Here is a 12,388-nt window from a genome sequence, read left to right on the forward strand (position 1 = left end):
AGTCAGAGTATTTTACAAAAGTTTTACGCTGAACAGTTTCACCTTCTCTGCAAAATCATATATTTAGGTGACAAATAAACCGTGTCATTGTATGTAAACACGACATCAGTGACACTTACTTCTCATCACAATGTGATTTTTGTTAGCACTGATGATAAAACTAGAGCTTTTGCATGTAAAAGTGACATGAGCAGAGGATGAGTGACAGCTTACATAACCACGGGAGTATTTTCTTCAAGAAATCTAGGAAATGTCGTAGGAGAAAACATCTAACAGTCAAGCTTGCCAACTAAATCCTCTCCACTCTTTCTTTGGGAAAAAACAACCTTATATAACACTGAAGAAAAAGATCCTTTCCTATTTAAGAGCACAAATAAAGTCAAGAAAAACTATCCTCTGACAGTTTCTCTGGAAAATCTTCAGGGGACAAACAGATCCGTAAGAATTCTGAAACTGTTTTCAGAGTCTTTCCCTTGGTAGCTGAAATCGCATGTATCACAAAGATACAGGGCAAGCCCAACAAATGGCTGCCTGCCATGCAGTGAACAGAGATATCAACGGAGCTCTCGTGGGCTCCATTAAGCAATCCCATGGCTATGGCACACAGTCGTCCAGTGGACAGCCGGTAAATGTTCACATTCCAAGTCCACTGAAATACAAGGAGACCAGAAACAGAGCTCTTCTCATCCAGTCACTTAGGGAGGCACTCATGTATATCAGGACTCTATGAACTGCATTTAAAATACTAACTCCATTTCATAATTTGCCTGAACCGAGGATTCAACTGCGTAATAACTCTCACACACAGTAGAAGATACGGGTTGTTTAATATTCTATTCTGCATGTAAAGATAAATTAGGTCCACCAAAACTTTATATTCTATGATACTGAAATATATAATCTTCCTAATTCCTAATTCTCTTTTCAGACTTGTTTTCTTCACATGTGAAGCTAAGTCCTTATTTTCATGCCTAATTATTTATATAATTATAAACTGATGCAGATAATTCAGCATCAAATATTTTCTTTTCCCAACAAAACACAATAAATAGAATACTAAAGTTGGATTCAAGTTACTTTTTACAAGGATAGGAATATATGAAAACTACACAAAATATTTATTCACAAGACAGAAAAGGTTTAAAGGACATTGTAGGCATTGCATATTCACAAGAAAATCAATTAACAGCTACCTAAATAGGAAGTCAAATTAACTATGATATGGCAATAAATTAAACATATACATCAGAGACAAATGACCTGAGCACATCTCTCTGTGGCACAATTTCTTTGAAACAAGGCAGTCTGATGTTAAGTATTAATAAGTAGCAAGCCTAGCAGCACTGACACTTCTCTCCAGCACTCAGCCGCTTTTCACTGCGATGGCATCCATCACCTAAGGCTTCACAGACATTATGCTAGGTAGACTGCAGAAAGCGATGCTGTTTTCTACTCGGAGGATCTAGTGAGCAGGTGGGAGCTTATACAGAGAAAGACCAGATTAATTCACTCTTATCTGGACCTCTCAGTACCTGAAACATCAAAACCAGAGGCAGGAATGCGATGGGGTGGAAGCAACGGTAAAAGAGGAGACAGACCAGGAGAGAGAGCTCCCTGCTCCTTCGTTCCGCCTCGTGCAGCCTCAACTGCAGCAGGCAGCTGGGACGTGAACCAGCAGATGTGAGTTCTGTTTGTGTCTCCCTGTGTTTCTCTGCTTGTCAACTAAGTAAATAAAAACTTAAAAAAAAAACTCTCATAAAACTGGTGCTCCATTGTGACAGGCCGGGTCTTGCCTTGATCGAGATAATGGACAGGTCTGCAGCTTGGGGTGGTCCCTGAAGCCTCCAAGATCTTTAAGGGGTGATCAATGTTTTCTGCCATTTGATGGTCTTTTGTTAAATACTGCAAAACCCACCATTCTTCCCCTTCTTTCTAACTCACCCCAGAAACGTCCTGTGGCTGAGGCCCTGGAGGAAGTAAGCCGCTGTGCCCATGCATTTAACCTAGAAGCCCTACAAGCCATATAACCTAATAAGTCAAACTACACCTCTTGGGGAGGCCCTGGGTCTCACTTACTGAATACGGCAGCATAAGACAGTAGTCATGCCCGGAGCTACCATGCTCTGAGAACGTGGCTGCTCCCTGCATCTTGGAGTTTGCTCAGTTCTTCTTTTTCCCAGGGCCTGGTTTTTCAGTTTTCCCCTCTTTCCTGTGAGTTTGTACAATTCCTTAAAACGACACCCTATTGATAAGTCTGGGAACACTTCACTGATTCCACAACCTGTACCGAGACTGTGGAGATCTGTGCCAGATTTTAGTCTCTTCTACTAAATCTCAGTGCAAAGTTTACTCCATTTATCAGATATTGTTATGAATCTAAGAAGTATGCTTCTGTTTCCTGTTTTTATCAAAGAGAAAATTTTGCTCCCTTGTTTGAACATGGAATCTTCATTTTGATAGATTTCAAGTTAGTGAAAAACTATTCAAGGCATTAGTTGGTTAAATTCTGTCGACATTCTGCAATTGGAATTTTTTTTAGCAGAAGAATAATGGAGAAAGAATTGTCCATCACGAAGATCTCCTTGACTCTAAAGGGAAGGAAGAACTGAAGCCAGCACTTGGAGGGTATTGAAAGAGAGCAGGTGGGAAACCATGAGAAAGGGCGGGAGCAGGCTGAGCAAGTGCATTGCAGACGGACAACTGAGTTGTTGGAAATGTGGACCTCAGTAAAGGACAAGGCAGACGCACAGCTGTGAGCGCCTCTCATTCACCTTTGCCCAGACCAGGCACAGTGCTTCTTTGGCATTTATGCTTATGGAACAGAACTAGGTCAATTGTCAGGGCAACAAAGAACTGACGATGACTGTCAGCTTGCAAACCTGAATTAAAGAGGTGGGTGAAGTGAAGAACTTTGCTAAGGAATGACAGGCGAGAAAGTGCTATGTTAAGTATTTTATGTCCATACAACCCAAAGGGTAATTTTACCATAAATAGTAGGACTAAGTGACAGTAGTATACCCCATTATGACAATTCAACAACATTTTACCTTCATGAAAGAATTCTGAAATTTTAAGGATTATTAAAATAAAATTCCTGCTAATACTGTTGTATTATAATGCACTTTTTAAATATTAATGAAAATAACTATGTCAAGGAAAGCTTATTTACAGAAAAAAAAAATTAACATGTAATGTGGGGAGCAACTCGGACTAGACTAAGTTACTGGAACTAAGACTTATTCTATGCATCTGCTCTCCCACAATATGGCGCTGGGAGAGGAGTAAACAACTTCTACATAGCTGCCTCTTGCCAACTTGACTGATGAGCTACAGGAGCTGATCCTGCTCCTGATTGGAGGAGAGCAGCGTACTCGGCGTGTGGGTAGCAGAGTTGGGATTGGCGGAGGAGGACTATAAAGGAGGAGAGAGACGGCATGCACCAGGAACATCTAAGGGGAACATCCGGATAACATCTGAGCAGCCCCCGAGAGAGCCGGCCAGCGGTGTGCCGCTCCCCCGCGGAAGTGGGGAAAGTGGCAGGGGTAGCCGCCCCTCCACGGAGGTGGAAGGATCGGCAGCCAACCCGGGAAGGACCAGCAGCAAACCCAGGAAGGGCCAAGCAGACGAAAGAACAGCGCAGGGTCCTGTGTCGTTCCTCCGCGAATGGGGGAGCGACAATGTGAGTGCTGGAATGTTGATGCTTCAGAGAAGTCAAATTTACCTTTAAAAAATAACCATGATAATTAAAATAGGAGTGAAGAACCTGGTGTCACATCTTATGCAGACTTTATAAGAATATTTCATCAGAATGAGTTGTACATGCCTGTACTGACTAACCCCCTTCCGAACACTGGCAGCCAGCAAATACTATAGAGATGGTTTTGCTGAACCATAGAGAAATGGTTAAATAAATTAGCCTTTTCCATGAGATATCATGCAGTCCTCAACTACCATATAAATTAGAGTTTGTTTCTAATATATTCAACACCAAAATAAATGCATATGAAGTATGGTCTCAATTTTATAAATACAGATGAATTTTATATTGATCTACACTCATTCTAAAAGGTTAACAATGTATGGCAGTACTAGTGTTGAATACAATACTTTTATTCACATGTTTCTTTATGTCTTGAGCTTTTTCAACTAAGGTATATTTATTCTACAGTTTATAAATGTGATTATTAACCTTAGTAAAACTTTGTGTACTTATCCATTTTAAATTTTCTGAGATTTTAAGAAATTAGACTATCTAAAGTTAAAAAAGGGGGGTGGTGCTGTGGTGCAGCGGGTTAGTGCCCTGGCCTGAAGTGCCGGCATCCCATATGGGTGCTGGTTCAAGACCTGGCTGCTCCACTTTCAATCCAGCTCTCAGCTATGGCCTGGGAAAGCAGTAGGAGATGGTCCAAGTCCTTGGGCCCTTGCACCGGCATGGGAGACTTAGAATAAGCTCCTGGCTCCTAGCTTCAGATTGGTACAGCTATAGCTGTTGCGGCCAATTGGGAGTGAACCATCAGATGGAAGACCTCTCTCTCTCTCTCTCTCTGCCTCTCTTTCTCTCTCTGTGTAACTCTGACTTTCAAATAAATAAAAAATCTTTAAAAAAAATAAAGTTAAAAAAATCACTTTTCAATGCAAGAAAAACATGGTTTATTCAAGCAACATTGAAAGTCATTCTGAGGGCTGAGAATTTTTGTGAGGGAAGTTACATGAAGTTACAATGGTGCTCTCAACCTTTCAGCCTAAAGCAGAGACGAAACTGATGCACACGGAGCAAAGTAAGAAGGATTTTCTCCTAGGAAAGTGGTTTTGAAATCTCTAAAATGGGAGCTGGCATTGTGGCACAGCAGGTTAAGCTGTCTCTTGCTATGCCAACTTCCTATATTGGAGTCTTGGGTCAAGTCACGGTTGCTCACTTTCCCAACCAGTTTCCTGCTCATGAGCCTGGGAAGCCAGTAGGTGATGTCGTGTGGACATCTAAAGAGTAAACCATTGGATGGAAGATCTTTCTGTTGCTCCCTCTCTCTCTCTCTCAGTCACTCTGTCTTTCAAATAAATAAATTAAACTCTTTTTTTTTTGAAAAAGAAATCTCTAAAATGAGACATTTATAAAGAAATTGGGATGAGTAAGGAACACATTTGAACTTGCTGTAAAGCCTAGCTAAAAAGCTTGAAAAGTAATGGAAATCCTCCAGTTAACCCGGTTGATGCACTTCTACAATGCGCTCTAAATCATTCCAGGAGAGGCTGCTGTATGGAATTTTAAAGCAGTGCCCAAACCGTGTAGAACCCATATTTTCCACCACTTGTCCAGAGGGCCCCCAGCTGGGCTGCCTCACTTACTGCACTTTGGAGAGAGCTGCCTGCGTTCAGAGGAACAGTTCTTTTAAACCTTGATTATGTTTCAAGGAGAATGACGATCAGGGAACATACCTGCTCTGTCCCAGCCCAGAACAATTACAGAGAGCAAACTGACTAGGAAAATGAAGACAACCCGCGCTGATAGCCCTGCTCTTTGTCCGGAGGCAAATTATTTTATATTTCTGTTCCTCAAATTCCTGATCTATAAAATGATCATAATAACTGCACTTACATTTTGAATTGTTGGGAAGATTAAACATCACGAACAGCGTGACCAGATCACCAGACGGGAGCCACGTTGATACTGCCTTTCCCCATCTGTGACAGCTGAACTCATAACCACGTCCCTGTTGAGGAGCTTGTGTGGTTTACCTGAGACTGTATTTGTAACATTTCCTAGCATAATATCTTGGTCATAGAGATTGTCAATAAAACACCTCAGTCTTCCCTGTAAAGGACTTTTAAACATGTTACGCTTATCCTCATTTTCTACTCAGACTATCCCCAGCTCCGTTAGAAACCAGGTATAGAGGCTGGCGCCGCGGCTCACTAGGCTAATCCTCCGCCTAGCGGCGCCGGCACACTGGGTTCTAGTCCCGGTTGGGGCGCCAGATTCTGTCCTTCTTCCAGGCCAGCTCTCTGCTGTGGCCAGGGAGTGCAGTGGAGGATGGCCCAAGTGCTTGGGCCCTGCACCCCATGGGAGACCAGGAGAAGCACCTGGCTCCTGCTTTCGGATCAGCGCGGTGCGCCGGCCTCAGCGGCCATTGGAGGGTGAACCAACAGCAAAGGAAGACCTTTCTCTCTGTCTCTCTCTCTCACTGTCCACTCTGCCTGTCAAAAAAAAAAAAAAAAAAAAAAAAAAAGAAACCGGGTAAAGGGTCAACCATCAAACATTAACTGACCGGAGAGACCACACGTGGGTCAATGAAACTGGGTGATGGTTCAATTGTGAACGAGGATGACGTTCTGACTCTTAGGATCTCACTGTGGATGCAGAGCTGGGATAAAGGATGTAAGCAGATTGGGAAATAACACACGGTCACTTCCATTTTCCTACATGTTTCAATTTATTTAATTCATCCCCAAGGAAACTGTAAAGTTAATGTTAAAGACATGCTTAAATAATAAAACTGGTCATGCTACAATTTATTTTCTTTTTTAGCAAAAAGTGGTCTTTTTATGAATTTAAGAACAATGGTATATTTTACCAGTGAAAGTTTTGACAACTTTTAAAGTATTTTACCAAGAAATCCATGAATGAAAAACTATTTCAAAGAAAAGCCTCAGGTAGCAGGGGGGCTCCTATTGTGCAGATACAAGTGCAGGGTGTTTCGCAGCTGGCACCCTTTACAAGCATACACAGAATTCTGAGATGGGTATGACAGGGCCGTTTACAGTAAGCTTTCCTAATCTGTTTGGAAGAATGGGATTTTCTGATGCACGAAAGGATATGTGCAGTATCTGCCAGAGAGTTAAATTGTCAGTAGGAGATTTTGTTCTAAAATCCTGCATGTTTTATCATTGAATGTACGTGTAAAAACATACTGCGTCATTGAAAATCTGATATCCAATTTCCCCTTCTCATACTATGAATGATAAAACAAAGGGTTTAAACTCTCGATGAAGCCAATATAACATAGTAATGACAACCAAAAATTTCTAAGGATACATCCAAACTATATTCTTCTATATTAAATGCATGTAAACACAAGGCTTTAATTCTTTACATAAGTTCTTCTTATAAAACTATACTTCCAAGTTTTGAAGTGCTGAAATGGGATGTTTGCAGGAGCACACTTTTCATCAGCATCTATTATTTTAGATTATGGGGCAGGAGCAAGAACATCTTCAGAGAATATATTCACATAATCTACATCAACTCTGTGGTTCATTCATGAACAGTAGAATTAAAATGATGCTAATTTCCTGATATTTCTCATCTTATTCTCCAATCATTGTCAAATCTCTGAGAAAACACACTGCCTGTCTGAAAGACACAGGAAAATAAAGGGAAAATGTACAAAATTCATGCAGCCCATACCTAGAGGTAGGGTACATCTGGCTGCAGGACCAGAGTTAGAGATGAGGTCTTAAAAAATAGAACAGGAAGCAGAGGTGTTGGGAGAAGAAAGAGACTTAAACATTTTCCCCTTAGGTTTATACATGTCATTCACAATTGTGAAGCAGAAATTATTTTGAGGGACACAATGACACAATTGAGAGTGAGATAGCAATGAACCAGTGCTTGTGTGTGTGTGTGTGTGTGTGTGCACTTGCAAATACATATGACAAAGACATCTGAGCATCTGCCTATGTTAATATCTGTATTAACTATTCTGGCAATATTAATCCCTTTGAACTGATATGTTCTGTGTTTACTCCTTTCTGAATAAAATGGAATGTATATATATATATATATACATACATAAAATATTCAATAAAAGTAGAATTATTGTAGAATAATATGTTGTATATTATATGCTTGTTGGAGAAAAATCTAGAGGCCAAATAGAAATTTTAATTTCAGGTTTAATTTAAAGAGGGTGAAGCAATTTATTCTAACGAGTAGTATAGTATAGTAGAGTATAGTATAGTATAGGTGGATTATACTAACCCATGGTAGCATCTGCAAACTTCCTTACCTATCAGTAATTACTTTTATATATCTTGTAAAGGTGATACAATGGAGGATTTGGTATATCTTCCAATGCGAGTCGTCTGATTTTGCTTTGTGCCTTGTCAGGAGAACTTAATTAGCAATCTAAATGCTCCTTTACTGCTGCAGTGGCCAGTAGAATGCACCATCTGAGAGAACAGATTTGGGCACACCTGGCTCAAGCAAAGCATGTCCACATCAGGAAAGAGGGTGGTGCCCAGTGGAGAAGGAGGCCTCTTGGAAATGCTTCCCGGCAGTCAGGGCAAGCAAATCCGCAAAACTGAGTTGTGGTGGATGGTGGGTGGGAGGGGCCACCTCCTCCGTACTGAGCAGAATTAAATCCTTCCTGGGGCTTGCAAATCACAAACCTGAAGAAGGGTTTCTGGTGTCCCTTATGCTACTGATGAAGTGATGTAAAGCTCGGGAGAAGTGGTTTGTCTAAGGTGTAAGGAAGACTTAAGACTGAATATTTTTTCTTGTATTAACAACAGAGTATTGGGCTTAGATTTAATTTTTCTAGAACTTTAAGAAGTAGAAATCATTTCTTTGATTTTTAAAAGTCCTTAGAACCTTAGAGTCAAACAAATTTTTATTCATGGTAGAATCTTTATAACATTTTTGAAGAAAATACCAGGTTAAATTGGAATAGAGTAGCATACCTGCTTCTGCCAGCAAAAGAAACACCTCTATGTAAATTTAATTTAATGTATCTGCCATAGTTAATATTATTGAACATTTGTAGCTTATATGGCTGATCTTATTTAATCACCATGGCAGATACTATTATCTGCAAGGTAGAGATGAATAAAATAAGGCTTAGAAACATTAAGTAAATTGCCCCAAACCACGTAACTCAGCTGTAGTTGAATATACTTAAATTCAAGTTATTTGGCTCCAAATCTCAAGATGTCAACTTATTATGGAAAGTGGCTTCTCACAACAACTGAGTCTCAAAGTTTGGCTCAGCTATGTGGCTAAGAAAATCACTTGTAAAGTTACCACCTTACAATCTAGTGGAAGAAGCAGATCTGGGTGGGGGCGGGGTGATCGACTGACTGCAGGATGTGACGAAGCTTTCATAGTGCAGAAGTTTAGTGTTTTTTTATGACGTCCATTTGGGGAAGCAGCTAATTCACTTATTCGGCCCTGAAAACTGAATTCCTCTGTTGACTTCCTTTTCTTAAGGAAAGGACATGTCCTAACTATTCATAAATAAAGTTTAATAAAGTATTTCTTTTTAGGAAACAGCTCATGCTTTTCAGGACTGTTGCCAAATTGCCAAGAGTAGGCTTGCGCCTGCAGGGAGTTTGTTATGATGGACACACCTGAAAATGCACACACCAAATGCTGGGAAGAGGGCAGCTCAAATGCATCCAGGTTCCTTTTCACTTCCTTTGCAAACTTCTGTAATTTTTCAACTTGCTACAGAAGAACTTTATTCACTTTGCAATTTGCAAAGCATCATATCGTGGAAAACTTAAGTAGAACATCTTGATGGAAGCAAATGATACCCAATGCAGACTTGACACTGATGGGTAGTCATGAAGGACGGTGGTCACAGCCGAGTAGAGTAAATAAACCCTTTGATTCACCACGCTAATCCAAGGCGGAGCTCTATTTACTGGTTCCTGAAGGTTATCTCTAATTCTAATTGCTGTCTGCATCCTGTCCTGAGAAACTGGAGTCTCAAATGCCCTTTCTGGGAGCAATAAATGCCTCCTGTGTAATCAGGTATGCTTCGGTGCTGACACCAGTGGTCTGCAGCATACTTACAGATGCACAGAGGGCGAAGGGAAGTAGACAATGCGGTGTTGGCACTTGGGTGTTAACTGGTGCTAGGGAACGCAGGACTCCAGAAGGTGTCACCTTTATAAAGGGATACCCAGTCATCCTTGATTCAAAGCGTGAAGTTGTTCAAGCTGTTAAAAGTATGAACCAAAGTGTATCCCATATAATTTTGTGTGAAAGTAAGTAATGACATATATCAAAGAAGGTTTAAGCACAGTACATAGCCCCATAAAAATGTGCTCACTGGGACCAATTTCAGCTCACATTCTTGGCTCTCCTTCTCATCATTTCAGTTTATTGATAAGGAAATAGGTGCAGCGTGAAAGCAGTAGGTGGAGAGGGACATAAATGAAGTTAACCAGGTTAGAGGAACAGCTCCACAGGATTTCACAGCACCTCCTTTGCCTACCAAAATAAAGACTAGTGGTAGCAGGTACCTAAGGCAAGGAGCAGACATGCTGATCAAGACCCAGCCATGCACAGATGAACATGGGCTGCCTGAACTGGGCCAAGGGTGGGACTGGATGCTGCTCCTTAAGCCCACCCTCACGGAGGAGCACTGGTGTAGATGTCATCGCCACTGTGTGTCCCATTAAAGCATTGCTCATTCATTTTTTTTACATTCAATAAAGACTCACTGAGTGCCTGCAGTGCACCTGGTACCATCAGAGGTTTTTAGTAATTTGTCATTTTCAAAACATGCATTGTCATCTTTACAAACTGTTAAGTTAAAGAATTCACTATATTTTCTGTCACCTAAATATGTCCAGTAGTGATTCAAAACCAAGATGAGAGTCCTAATATAAGAAAATCTTGGTAATCTCACCTCCCTATGCTTTTATTAAAAGATTTATTTATTTTTATTTGAAAGTCAGAGTTACACAGAGAGAGAAGGAAAGGCAGAGAGAGAGAGAGGTCTTCCAATCACTGGTTCAGTCCCCAATTGGCCACAACAGCCGCAGCTGGCCTATCCGAAACCAGGAGCCAGAGCATCTTCCAGGACTCCCATGCAGGTGCAGGGGCCCAAGGACTTGGGTCATCTTCTACTGCTTTCTCAGGCCATAGCAGAGAGCTAGATTGGAAGTCGAGCATCCAGGATTCGAACCGGCACCTATATGGGATGCCGGCACTGCAGGTGGCGACTTTACTCGCTACACCACAGCACCAGCTCCTCTCCCTATGCTTTTTTTTTTCTCTCATACTTTCTGTTCTTTCTCCTCCCCTTCCCCCTTTTCTTACCTCCTCCTCCCCCTCCCCCTTTCTCTCTCTCTCTCTCTCTCTCTCCTTTTTGAGTTTCTGAATGTTCATCATGCTTCCAACACATTTTCCAAGGCCTTGGAAGTAAAATCATAATTGTATCAATACTAAAACAAATACTATATCAAAAGCATTTACTTCTCTTTTTTAGAAAATATTTATTTACTTGAAAGGGAGAGTTACAGGGAGAGATTTTCCATTTGCTAGTTCACTCTCCAAATACCTGCAACAGTCATGACTGGGCCATGCTGAAACTAGAAGCCAGGAACTCTTATCTGGATCTCCCACATGGGTGGCAGGAGCACAAGTACTTGGCCACTGCTTCCCAGGCACATTAGCAGGAAGCTGGACTGGAAGCAAAGGAGCCTCGAATCAGCACTCCAGTATGGGATGTGGGCATCCCAAGCAGTGGTTTAACGTGTTGCACCAAAATGCCTGCCCTGGGAAGCATTCACTTCTAAGTGATGAACGTGTAGAATTCATACTCATATTTTCTTCCCTTTAGCAGTTAGGTTTCCCAAAGTCTAGCCATCATATCTCTAGTATGTTGGTGACATACTAGAGATGGTGAAAAGGAGTGGAATTCCAAGATGGCAGAATAGGGGGAATGTACTGTTCTAGGCTAGGGGAAGATGGTAAAAAAACTGGAGGGAGTGCACTCTCAGGGAGAGTCAGAGAGAAGACCACCGTGGAGATTGTATGGAAGGAAGAAGGGCACTGGATCCACAGGGAGGGTGTGGACATGCAGCAGGAGCACAGACACAACACAGGACCCCAGCAGCTGAGAGCCTGAGAGAGCACCAGCTTTGAGGAGTGAGGCAAGATCAGATTATGGGAGCTGTTGCCACTGGTGATACAGCTGCAGGGAGAGCCTAGTCTGAGCCCAGCTTGGAGTCATATGCAGGATAGGTACCTCCTAACCTAGCGGAAAAAAAGAGGCAGATTTCCCTCTCCATCCCCCTACAATGGTACCCGAAACTGGTTGAGAGAGGGAGGGGCCATGTTGGACATACGTAGCAGCTGTGCCAGTTCTTGTGCACGTGCCCAGCAACTGGTCGACACAAGACATCATCTTGTCAGCTTTAGCTGCAGCAGCAACCAGTTGGAAGAAAACATCATTGTGAAACGAGAATGGGCTGCGACTGGCAGCTCTTGTGCATGTGTGTGATCCATGGATTTTACCAGAGGGAAAAAACTTTGTTCCCCACTGACTTTGAGTCCGGCTGGGAGGATTGACAGCAGGCTGGGCACTCACATAGGACTGTAAGGTGTCCTCAGCCTCTCAAATATTACAGGTTCCAGGGCTTAAATCGCCTAGGCGGAGCA

General features: G+C 41.8%; 1 protein-coding gene and 1 pseudogene across 1 annotated transcript in view; both read right to left on the reverse strand.

Annotated features, from left to right (window-relative positions):
* LOC149123680 (polyadenylate-binding protein 1 pseudogene) overlaps positions 1-5,830 on the reverse strand; it is a 36,677-nt pseudogene extending 30,847 nt beyond the window's left edge.
* DOK6 (docking protein 6) overlaps positions 1-12,388 on the reverse strand; it is a 514,846-nt gene that overhangs the window by 74,289 nt on the left and 428,169 nt on the right. The gene's annotated exons all lie outside the window — the stretch shown is intronic.

This window comes from Oryctolagus cuniculus, chromosome 10, assembly GCF_051225735.1.
Source record: "Oryctolagus cuniculus isolate XC-2025 breed Fujian yellow rabbit chromosome 10, ASM5122573v1, whole genome shotgun sequence".
Taxonomy (NCBI): domain Eukaryota; kingdom Metazoa; phylum Chordata; class Mammalia; order Lagomorpha; family Leporidae; genus Oryctolagus; species Oryctolagus cuniculus.